General features: G+C 39.0%; 1 protein-coding gene across 2 annotated transcripts in view; it reads left to right on the top strand.

The window, feature by feature from the left end:
- Positions 1 to 13,021, top strand: part of LOC120782734 (leucine-rich repeat-containing protein 15) — a 151,023-nt gene that overhangs the window by 72,814 nt on the left and 65,188 nt on the right. The gene's annotated exons all lie outside the window — the stretch shown is intronic.

Raw genomic sequence — 13,021 nt, 5'->3', positions numbered from 1 at the left:
GTCAACAACCAGAAGTTGTGGAACTGCGGGATCCTTTTAGCTTAGAGTGAACCGTAAAAAGTTCTTGTTTGTAGCTAAATATTCTATCGCACACCCTTGCAAGAGCTGTATGCAGGAAGACGAGGTAGAATCGTGTTGTAATTTTCTTCTCTATTGCCGTCTTTTGCCATACTGAGATTGAAATATCTCAGTATACACATCGTTGGCGAACCCAGCGAAGTGCTTGGACTGGATATAAGCCGCCTTAATACATTTTTTGTAAACTCAAGACCAATACCACTTTTCCAGAACCAAGATTCTGCATTTAAAAATGCTATACGATAAGCCATAGTGCACGTCGCTTTATTGTTTCGAACTTTTAGTGGCCGAAGAAAATAAAAAAATAGATCAATTAGCCACCTAGGTCAAGGGAGGTTACTCTATTAGATAACATTTTGTGAGGGTGTTCTACGTAGATGAAACCCCAATAAAATGAAGAAAACAGCCTGCTGTTCTAAACTTGGCTATAATCGCGTAAGCGTTGTCTACGCCAACAAAGAAGAAGTTCTACGAATATATTCTAAAATGACTGATCAATTGGAGGCCTATACTCGACGCATTGCTGGCAGGATATGATAGGACTTATTGTGGTAGAAAATTCAACCGACGAAATGATTTTCAAAGAACACGGTGCCTGTATACCTTACAATTTGGGAAACTAATAAAGCTAAAGTATTGGTAATTTCGTTAATTGTTCTCAAATTTATTTGGAAGAACCGTTATGTACGTTTTATCCCTGAAATAACCCGTTATTGCACTCAACCATATTTTAATTTAGAATCAAGGGAAATACAAGTATAATCAAATTTTAGCTAATCTGAGCTATAATTAGTATTATCCTTCACTAGTGAGTGTTCGCCCGAAAGCATAGTCTGGATGTGACTGAAGAGTATAAATATGCGTTTATAACTTCCGATTCGTTTTGAAGCTTTACCTAGCCTGAGTAATTCGGCTTGGCTTATAAACATCACTTTTGATAAGTTTACAGGCGAAGGAAAAACGATATAAAAAAAATCACTTACATTGAAACAAAATTTGAGATATGGTTAGAAAACGTTATATATTGGATAATGATTTCGAGTAATTGTTTGCCAATCACTTCCGGAATTACGTATACAATAAGCACAAATTCCATCGAGCATTCCATTAAATTAGCACGGCAAAGTAATGCAGCGCAGCAAGTGCATATATTGGTATTTATGTAATAATAAGTAATTTCATTAATGGGAAGCTGAAAATATGCCAAAGTAATGCTGAATATTTCGCGGCTGCTGGTTAAAGCCCAGACACATACACATACATATATTTTAAACATTTATAGTATTAACAACATTCGCTTCTGTTTGTCGGCTGCTTTAACCCCAAAAACGTGTGAGAAGATTCCGCAGTAATTTCCTCTATATTGAAAAAGCAAAAATTTATACAGATAAAATTTAAAATTGATATCAATTAAAATATTAATTATACAAGCTGCATTTTAAATTTGTGTTAATTAGTCAATTAGCAGCTTAAATACGTATAGCGTAAATACTGAAAAACCAAACCAACTTGGATTTTTACAATAAATATAGATTATTTTCTAAAACTGGTATTTAATACCAACGAGCTTACGGCCGAGGCATATATTGGCTAGTCGAAAAAGTCTAAAGAAAAAAGGGAAGAATGCCACGCAAGCCACCAATGAAATTTATGAAGTTTACGGAGACGATGCTGTATCAGTTCGTGTAGCACAATAACGGTTCGCTCGCTTCTGTTCTGGAAATTTCGATGTGCAAGATGAACCTCGCACTGGTCGACCTATCCTACCTATCGTTGAAAAATTCGATGAATTTATTTAAAATGTTGACCAGGATCGTCACAATAGCAGCCATGACATCACTAAGGAACTTAACGTTCATGATCAAAAGGTTTTGAACCATTTCAAAAAGGCTGGCTACAAAAAGAAGCACGATGTTTGGTTAACACATGAATTGTCTGTGAAAAATTTGATGGACCGAATTAACATCTGCGATTTTTTGCTGAAACGACGAAAAATGGATCAAATACTAAAATAATGTGCAAAGAAAATCTTGGTCCAAGCGTGGTAAAGCCCAACAAATGTTCGCAATGGCAGTATTGACGCCTCGAAAAGTTATGTATTGACGCCTCGAAAAGTTATGTTGAGTATTTGGTGGAATTGAAAAGGAATCATCCACTATCAGCTGCTTCAGCCTATTCAAACGATTGATTCTACATTTTTCTGCCAACAACTGATGCAATTGAAGCAAGCAATCGAAAAAAATGGCTAGAAATGATCAACAGAAAGGGCTTCGTCTTCCATCAGGACAACGCTACACCACACACATCTTTGATGACTCGTCAAAAACTGGGAGAGCTTGGCTGGGAAGTTTTGATTCAACCACCATATAGCCTTGACCTTGCACCATCGGACTACCATTTGACTCAGTCAATGCAGAACTCCCATAATGGAGTAAAGTTGGCTTCAAAAAAAGCCTGTGAAAATTACTTATCGCAGTTTTTCACCGAGAAACCAGAAAAGTTTTACATTGGTGGAATAATGTCTCTAGCGGAAAAATGGCACAAAGTGGTTGATCAAAATGGTACATATTTGGTTCAATAAAGTTCATATATAATAATAAAAAAAATTAGTTAAAGTGTGATTAAAAATACGAAAAGACTTTTTTGACTACCCAATATTAATAAATTTCGAGCACATTTTAGCCTATAAGACACTGTACTGAGGAGATACGGATTTTCAGTCATATATACTTCACTCACCCGAACCCAACCTAGAAGATATACATATCTACACCCTATTCATTATCCACACAGCGTTAATAGTAGGACTTACTCGCCTTATAACGCCACAAACGCTGCATGACTCTCGGCAACCATTTTCTGTCTGAAACAACTTTCTCATATACTTGTATGATCGTTTCTTATACTTTTAAGGGGCTCACCGTTTTCAGGTTATAGGTATACATATTTCAAGAATACACATTGAAATGTTTGAAAAAACATAAATTATTTTTGAGTTATTCGAGATCTCCGACGGCGTTGTAAAAAAGGCCCTTCACTGCTGCAGTGTTTCAGGTCTTCTCCATTGATGAAACTTAGAAAGAAAAAATATCGTTAACTAAATTTTCCTACAATAACCTACGATAAGAAAAATCAAAACTTGACAAAATGGCGGCGTTTAAAAAAATAGAGGAATTTTTGGTCGTTTTTGGTCGTTTTTGGCCTGCCGAAAATCGATTTTTGTTCAGATCAGAAAACCAATAGGTCAGTGTATGTAGTATACAAGTATGTATACAAAATAGGCAGAACTAAATTTAATGATGATCGGTTTATTCGTCTTTAAACATAAACGATGGCGCTGCTTAAACTCTTCAGTTATCATTTAAATGGTTGTAACTCAAAAACTATTTGAGATATCGTTTTGAAATTTTGGTATGTTAATTTTAATGCTATTGATATATTTAAAAAAAAAACAAATTATTATTTTTTTTTCAAAATCTCCCACCAGATGTGCTCATAAGGGTCCAGCACTGGCTTGATAATCAAAGTAAGAACTTTATAAGAGAGAATTGAGAAGAATTCAGATCACAGTTATTTTTGGAAAACACATCCAATTCTCTTTAGAATACTCAATGACGCATAGATTTAGTGCACCTTTCGATATTTTGCGAACTTTGCTAAAAATGTTCGAGTGGTCCAACATGCGACATTTGCTCTCAGCGCTTATATAAAGAGCTTTGATATAGATGATTAAGGTTTATTTCTAAAATATTTTGGTGAATACAGCTAGAAGATTGAACATCAAATCTTTTAGTTGGTACCTCAGGGTACCTCAGGGATACCTTAAAATACAACAGAAATATTTCTTATAGCGTGTAAGCCTGGCATTGTTGTCATCCGAGAAAAAAGTTAGTGAAATCGATTTATATTAAACTAACCCAAAAAATTTTTCTTATCAAAAATTTCTACATATAAAATTGGAGTACAAATATTTTACTGAAACACATATTTAATACGCAGAGAATAGTGAAATAAATCAAAATAAGGAAATAATTTCGCTAAAACGTATTTTCTATTGTGACAAAGTGATTGCAATCATTTATACTGCCACTTGAAAGATGACACCACACACTAAGAAGCCACACAATACACACAAATATTATCTCCTACAAAAAGAGAGAGTAGTAATCGCTTGACAGCTGGAGAAAAAATGCGATATTTCAAAATCGTGAAAACAACTTAAGAAATGTGAAAGCCAGTTGCCGCAGCAAAGATGGTAGGCGTGTACAAGTGTGAATCTAAATTTTCGGGAACATGTGATACGCATACGCCCACACAAAAGAGCCAAACACGCGCAACACTATATACATATGTACATATATGCAAGTATGTATGTATGTATGTGAAAGAGTGTGAGCGCAAGAGAATTTTGAAGCACAAGCGATATTTCTTGCCATGTGTCAACTGCACGTGCAACAATTTGTGGTACGAACAGCGAAAGTTGTTAAAAAAAAAAACTAAGAACAAAGAGGAAAAATGGAAAATAATAAATTTTTAAAACATACATACAACAAAAAGTTTGCAGTGAAACAAATATGTGCACTCTTCATAACGACGCTGCAGCTCGCCACAGCTGAGCCTGACTCGACTTGACCCGCAGGCCTTGTTATAGCGCTTGTCATATGCCAAGTGCCATAAGATCGCAGCCACAAGACAAATTTCGAATTGCAGCGCAGAAATAAAAGAGCTACGACCACCAACTCAATGCCGTGGAGAGAGAAACCGGCGACAGCTGACAAGAGCGCATAAATTGGTCAGATTGCAGGCTTGAAAGCTGTGCCAACGCAAGTAAAAGATACATTAAAAGCCAACGAGCAAACAAGTAGATAATAAATAGCGGCAATAGAGTTATAAGAATAAGATTGATGCCACCAGCAAAGAGGAAGTCGCTGCGGTCAGGGTTCGCATTTTCGCTTGCACTTGGCAGTTCAAGCATTTGTCGACAGCGCAGCCAGCAAATGGTGGCTTTAAGTGAGACAAATGGAGAGCATTAATTGTATTCCTCTTTCGCAGTTTTTTTCCTTTTCTACCCATTGTCGATTTAAGTGTATGCCCTTGGAACTCAAAAGAATTGAAGTAAACTTTGGCCTGAGTTCGTAACCTATTTAAGTAAGTAAAATGTTTATTTCTGGCGTCCAAACGATGGCTAGTCTAAAAATAATGCGTTTCAACTGTCATATCTTCGAATGTGAAAAATAATTATTTTAAAATGAAGTTACGTTCTCTTTTGGCACGATTACGATTCTTGCGGCGCCACGATTTGATGGTACCGATGGATAGAGGAGGTCCTCAGGATTAAAAAATATATACACATATACCGTCCTCAGACGCATAGTTTTCGAGATATTTCACTTCAAAATTCTACAATTTTACATGCATTTCACTCTTCTTTTGTTTTGTTCTGTTTTTCTTTACATGTCATGACAAATACCGCCGAAAGAATCGTAATATTGCCTCTCTTTTTATAATCCAATCCTTGCATAAAAACCATCGCAAATCTGCCTGAGACTCACTCAGCTATACATCCATCAGCTTGGACAAGTACTTGGGAAATCGTCATTTAGATCGTCGAAAAAAGCCACAAGTTGCCAGGAAACCTGTACAGGGTTCGCCGTAAGAAAAATTTCGTTCTTCACCAAATTTTTAAAAGAGTTGGTATTTTTGCAAAGGGATCATGATAGAAGAGGCTGTAGGAACCTGATGGAAAGTGGTCACTGCGGCACAGGCCCTCAGGATGGGGCTGATAGATTGAGAAGACTGCAGAAAATGTCTAGAGCAGGGTGTCAGGGAAACAATGGAGCATCTCTTGTGCACTTGGAGGAGATACCGATAGTGAGGCCACAGAGTCTGTTAAAACTCGCGTCAAGCGCAGGCATCCTAAATGAACACTACTCCACTTGGACCCAGCAACTGAGCTCCATCTGGTATAGCAAAGAACCAAAATTGGTCTGTGCGTGACTTATTGGCCTACAAGATTAAACTAACCCAACTTAACCTAAAAGAAGTAGTAAAGATTTATATAGCCACGAAGGCGGTTCTACGCCCATAAAGAAGGATGAGGAATAAAGAATTCACCTGAGCCACGCCAGCGACCTCTCGGTTTTATGTGGCGTTTGATGACCTAGTTCGATGACTGTCTTTGTCGGGTGTTCAGAGCATCTCTAAAAGACCTTTTGCCAAAAGGTAGGAATCTTCGATGCCACTTCCAATGCAAGAATTCTCATTCCACTCTATGCTAAGGTTAAAGTTGTAACAATTCTCTAACTCACTAGTTTCATTTCGAGTATTTTTGCACGCAAATCACCACTTTTGGTACTTTCGATAACTTCTTAACTTCGGTGCTAAGCTCAGCTATCAATCGCACCTCCGGACAGATTTGTTCGACTCGTTTTTCTTCTTCCGTTAATGCAGTCGTTGTTCTTACTGTTATGAAAGCATATGCGGCATTCTTCTTTTCACACTTCGCCTTATCTCCGTGCGATTTGCTCAAGTGGTCGCATTGTTTCTGCTATTGTGTTTGTTTTCCGATGTTTCTCTTTTGTCTTTTGCCTTATTATTGTTATTGTTATCGTTAGTTTTTATGTTGTTGTGACATGAGTACTTTCTGCTTTGACGGCATTTACCGGCACAATTGCATTTTATCCACCGCAGCGACCGTTGTGTCTAAACCGCGACTAAGTCAATGGCTGGGAGTTGGGAACATATTGAGGTTATGTTGATACTTCGAATGCAAGCTAAATACACACGTTTGTAGAGCATAAACGCACGTTTCTTTGTAACTAAAGATATCTGCAAGAGGTGTGAATGCAGGCATTTTCAAGTCAACTTTTGCGGTAAACTTTCATCTGAGTATTTTTACTGGGAAAATGCGTAGGAATTTATCATTATAAGTGTCGGAGTTTACTTGACTTTGTATGTATGCACAGCGTTGGCGTAAATATTTGAGAAATATACATACTATACAACAAATTTATAAAATGTAGTTATCTAATAGTGAAATCATTGCCTCTGTGTTGTAATTCTAAATCCGAAACTGATGAAAATCTATCAAAAAAAAAATCCAGACAAATTGAGGAAGGATAGAAAAATGATACAATGAACCTTGTATGTTGCTACACAAATCAGTAGTGAAGTGGTGAAGTGGTAAATACAGATATGTGTTCAGATGAACTTCACATCTCTACGTTTCTCTCTCTCCTTCAATCCGTCTCCAGGAGAAAATACTGGATCCACATGTAATAATATAATTTAGAATCAGAAGAATGTAGAATAAAGCAGAAATCTTCGGAAATTATCTGACTATCAGGGATTCAACTGACTAGGCGATGTTGAGGAGCTTATCCTTACGGCAGTTGGCGCAGATTGTGTGGTCTCCCTTTTTGTGGATTTGGCAGAGCACAATTAAATTCCAATTGTTGGGCATGCTTTCATCCGATCGTCTTATCAGTTCTTCGTCGCCGTGTTTGAATAGCTCGTCCGGTAATACATCGGCCCCCGTCGCTTTCTTCAGACCGGTAATTGCTATTCGAACTTCTTCATGGTCGGCTAATGCAACGTCTGCTCCATAGTCATCAATTGGGGAATCATGTTCGTCTTCTATACTTTCATTGCCATTCAGCAGGCTGAAGAAGTTCCCCCCATAATTTTAGTATGCTCTGGACATCGGTCACTAGATCACCTTTGGGCGTTCTACAAGAGTAAGCTCCGGTTTTGAAACCTTCTGTTAGCCGCCGCATCTTTTCGTAGATTTTTCGAGCATTACCCCCGACGGTCAGCTTGTCAAGCTCTTCATACTCACGAATTTCGGCCTCTCTCTTTTTTCTGCTAATGCGTCTCGCTTCCCTCTTCAACTCTCGGTATTTATCCCATCCCGCATGTGTTGTGGTCGATAGTGACGTTGCGAGGTAGGCAGTCTGTTTTCTCTCCGCTGCGAACTGCTGGCACGATGAGGTGTGCCGTGAACTCCCGTAATGTAAAAAAATAACCCAGTGAAAAGAAGAAAACCCGTATACATATATACCAAATACATATGTATGTATATTTGTCAATCATTACATTCATTGCGTGTTCACTTTCCATTTCAGGTAATTTGTTGTTGTTTATTTTTTCCATACAAAATATACTGCTATTCACAGTCTCATTCCTGTGGGATGTTCTCCACATTTTACGCTTCAAAGCATCTATTGATGGAAAGGATGTCAGTAACTTTCCATCGACTCAACTTTAGTAAAAAAAAAAATTCGTATGTGCATATGTTTATACCATGACCGAGAGGAACCACATCTGAGGGTGATGAAAGAGATGGAATAGAAAATTGAGATAGGCACTTCAATATGCCACAAATGCAACTGGTTAACTTGAGTGGGAGAGATGTGGCAAATCAGAGTAGAAAAATTCACCGACACCGGAGTAAAGGAAGTAGGAGTCCACAGAGAAGCTGGCAATAATGGAAGTTGTAAACCGCAGAGTGGAGAATTAGCTAAACCGCAAACCAAACAAAAAATTCCGCCTATGTGCTATGAAATTACTGAAAGCAAAACAACAATTTTCTCTACGGTATCCAAATTGGACGCATAGCAGGGTTACACAAATAAAAAAACCACTAACATACTTGAGTTGTGCACTGCAGCCATGATGAAGAATTTAATTTCTACTGCTAAAGTCAAGAGGTTATGTGACATGGATAACAAATTTCAACTCAAAAGTTGGCTCGCAGGCTAGCTCAAGTTACTTCATAAAATAAATATAACAAATGATGTTATTTGTATTAGTTTTCACTGGCCGGATCTCAGAGGTATCAAGTTACTTTTCAGAAGGACGAGAGTTTGAAGACTTAAATTGTGAAGTACGCCATTGTCTCAGAAGATCTGACCAACTTTTAAACTAGTTAAACCGGCGATACAATCCGAGTTTTAATACTTTGATGATCACAAGCGGTTTTCAGACTTGTATTAATGTTATTAGCAACGGTACTACTCAACTTTTCTCTGAATTTGTTATTTGACACTATGCGAACAAGCGTGGTTATAACTTCGATAGTAGCTTTCGAGAGGTAGCAGGTGGACTAAACTCTTGATAACCTAACCAAAAACGTCTAGCTGATCTTCTGCTATTTGAAGGCGACGGACATTCCGAAGATTTGTCTGTTTTTCAATCAAAGCTGCCAGCTTCTTAGTATCAGATTTCCTCTTCGGCTTAAGACAAAGTTCACATTTCCTCTGGCATAGTAGGCCGAGTTAATAAATATAACTTAGTGTTGTTGTTGTAACTGTTATCTTATTCCCATTGGTTGGTAAGGTTCAGGTTGGTTGTCACCGAACTCATCTAACGGTAGGCCCATAACCGTGCTGTTTTGATGGGGAAGGACCATACTGAAAAGGGCGTTAGATGGGTTCGCTAGGCATGTTAAGAGGTGGTTATGGTCATACGGGTACTCATTGCACGATGGACATATATTTGATATGTCGGGCTTTATTCTGAAAAAGTAGGACTTTAACCTGCCACAGTATCTATAATAAAGTTGTTCAAAGGTCATTATAGATTCTCGTCGTGTTTTGACTACAAGTATACCTTTCCCTGAGAGGTAGTCGGTGAAATTGTAAATGGCGTCGTCGACCTCCTAGGGAGCGACTCCGCTTCAAGCAGACCGCCTCTCTACATTCCAGAATACTGTCGCCATAATCTTTCCAGCCTACTGTTGCGGTTTTCCACGCTTTGGGGAGTGTTAATCATGTCAGTCCATTCGAATGACTGTCGATTGGACATCGGAGGAAAATGATGGATCCATGTTTCACCTATTGTCACATATCGTTGCAAAATTCGGGTTTATTACGCTTGCACATTTTCGAAGACTGCTCCGAATCAACCACTCGCCGTTGTTTGTGGTCAAAAGCGAGCTCGCGCGACACCCACTTCGCACAGAGCTTGCTCACACCCACATATTCGAGAATGATATGATATACACTTTCAGTTGATATGTTTAAAGTACCTGCCGTCTGGAACAACTTCACTTTGCGATCATCCATAATTATTTTGTGGTCATCCCTTGCATTCATTCTCTTCAGAGCTCATTTCACCGCGTCTGAACTTAGCATACTAATCCTTGGTTAATTTTCGTACAGTAGTGTCCGCAAACTCGTCCTCAAGCCAAGGTTTTGATTAAACCAAATTTTTTTGCATTTCTTCCTTTTGAAGATTAGGGCTAACTAAAAATCTTATGGATTTAATTTTAGTAGCACGAACTATGTGTCAGATCGGAGACTTTTCATTTGCCATGTCAGTCCATGAAATTTGCTCATTATTACGTCAACCAGCCTTTCTGCTAACTCTAATAAAAACAAAAGTTAGTCGTCTCGCTAAGCTCACTCTTCATGCTGCAAACCATCCTAACGGCGGTGCATCTACCCATAAATACCACTGCAAACATTGGAATGTGACACTAAAACTAATTTCACCACGTCGCTGCTACAACAAAAACAGAAAAACCAACAATTGACGTCGGCAAAACTGGAAACTAACACATCGTTAGCTCATATTCTGCGCTCCGACGATTATGCAACGCGAAGGAAAGCAATGAAATCGGTGCGTGTCAGGACCAATTACAAAATTCGCTAGGCAACCAGCATTTAACAGACATCGAAGCGCAGAGCAGACTTCACGGTTACTCCTAGCAAAGTCGCTCCAAAGTGCATTCACACACAAACCCACATACGCAAACATAGTTTTGAGTGTGTGAGTGGAATTTACAATCCGCTGACATGGTTGAGCGACCAGCATGCAGAATGCGCGCCAAACAATCGCCTAGATAAAACTAACTGCAAAGTTTTCGCAGGCACCAATCATAGTCAAATATATGCACACACATACACAAGCACACACATTCATACATATGTATATATAAATATATGTAATGTTTATGCGATTTGGTACAAACCACTTTACAACCACTCACGCGCACTGCAATTTAGTACTCAACCAACAGCTCATAAATAAGCACACGCACACACACATACATTTAAGTGCATTTGCGCACCCTAATGCGCCCGCCCATAACATAGTAGTTTGGGCCGCATTGCGGCTGGTCTGTGGCCTGCGGTAAACATTGGTAATTTGCCTCTTTATCGCCGAGCGGTTGTCAGTCATTGCGCCTAAGCTCAGTTAAGCGTGTTAATTTTCCGCATTTCAGCCAACTCCAACGCTGCATGCAACACACGAGCAACAACTTAGCCCGACAACGCCACGTTTTGCCTTGCTGCAGCTGTGCTTTATCCCTGCTCCATCATTGTGCCGAGCGCCTCAATGGAATTATACGCGCGCTGCGTCCCTATAGTAGGGCGACAAAACATCGTTACTCCTGTGTGTCGCTGACATGTGGCAAGTTTCAAATTGCATGCCTGAAACAACTAGTCATCATCAATGACGCGGATCCCGTCGCGTCAGCCAGCTTAAGCGACTTCCTGTGTACATATATGTATATATGCGTGTGTGTGTGTGTTGGTCAATTAGTTAGACAGCTGGTATATTCAAGTAATAACATCACTACCGCCTGCTCTCGCTTGTGCATAACAAAAGTGCGCTGATCCCTAATATGGCTAATTTTCCATCTCCCTTGTTGCGGTCGAAAGCAAACGGAAATTAAAATGCCGTTTAGAGGACATTTAGCCAGTGCTGATCTCAGGCGACAGGCATGCATATTTGGAAGCATACATGTATGTAAATATATCGATGCGTAGCGGTTGGTTCAAATGCAACTTTTTACACTTTTATATTGCAGCTTTATTTAAATAAAATCGTTTTCCAAAATAAAAAAATAAAAAACCTAATAAAACTCTCCACAAAAAAGTTAGTGAGTATCTATTCGAAGTGATTTTACAGCACGCTATTCTGTTTCTATTTTTTATACCAGTTTATGCCATTTATACCAGCTATTGTTTTCGATTCGCCGCTCCTCAATTTTTGGCGCAATATCTGTGGATAAAGTGTGTTGTTGCTCCTCCAACTTCTTTTTGAAGATTTGGAGGAAAGCGTAGACCAGCAATTTTCAATTCAACGAATTCAAGCCCTGACATCAAATATAGCAAACCTTTTAGATACGTTTAAACCATTATATACATTATTCTTCTTTTTTCCAGTGGAGTGCCATAAGGCTTGGTACTAGGCTCCCTTCTATGGAACCTAATGTATGAGGGAGAGCTAAGGAGACACCAACCCAAAGCCGTTAAATTAATTGCATACGCAGACGACCTTATTGTGGTAGCAGTGGCTAAACACAAACAAACTTAGAACAACTCCAGCGCAAAGGCAATGAGTGCATCCATGGTCTGCGCCAATGGTTCTCTGCAAAGAGTTTAAAACTGGTTAAACAAAACACAAAAGTCTTGCTCATTAGTACTAGAAAAGTAAAGGAAAGTATATCTCTCACCATAGGGGAGTGCGAGATTCATTCACAGGACCTATTCACCTAGAAAACATTGCAGAAAAAACGATTAAAATTCTGAACGCCAAGAATGATTACAATAAAGGGTGCGTGCGTTCCAGCCGGCGTTTTTTACTCGCAAAGGTTATGAGATCAGTGTGGATTCAGGCGCTAGGTTTTAAAGAGAGTTTGGCCCCGCTAAAGACAAATAAGCACAGGGAGACACAGGCTGTCGGCACTGAGAGTTATCAGTCCTTTCCGAACAATATCAAGTGATGATATTGGGATTTCCACATAACCCAAGTACAAAGTGGACATGGATGCTTTAGAAGTTACCTCTACAGATTCGAGCACGACATTAGTCCGAATTGTCCGATGTCTTCAGAATGCTTTGAAGACTCTGAGCATGTATTTGTTTGAAGCAGAGTAGGCATCCGTTAGTCCGTGCCATAGAGGAGACATAAATGTCTTATCACTCCCATGAAGTAA

The sequence above is a fragment of the Bactrocera tryoni genome, chromosome 1 (assembly GCF_016617805.1).
Source record: "Bactrocera tryoni isolate S06 chromosome 1, CSIRO_BtryS06_freeze2, whole genome shotgun sequence".
Classification (NCBI taxonomy): Eukaryota; Metazoa; Arthropoda; class Insecta; order Diptera; family Tephritidae; genus Bactrocera; species Bactrocera tryoni.
Note: the sequence above shows the minus strand (reverse complement) of the source record. Positions and strands in the feature narration are given on the sequence as shown.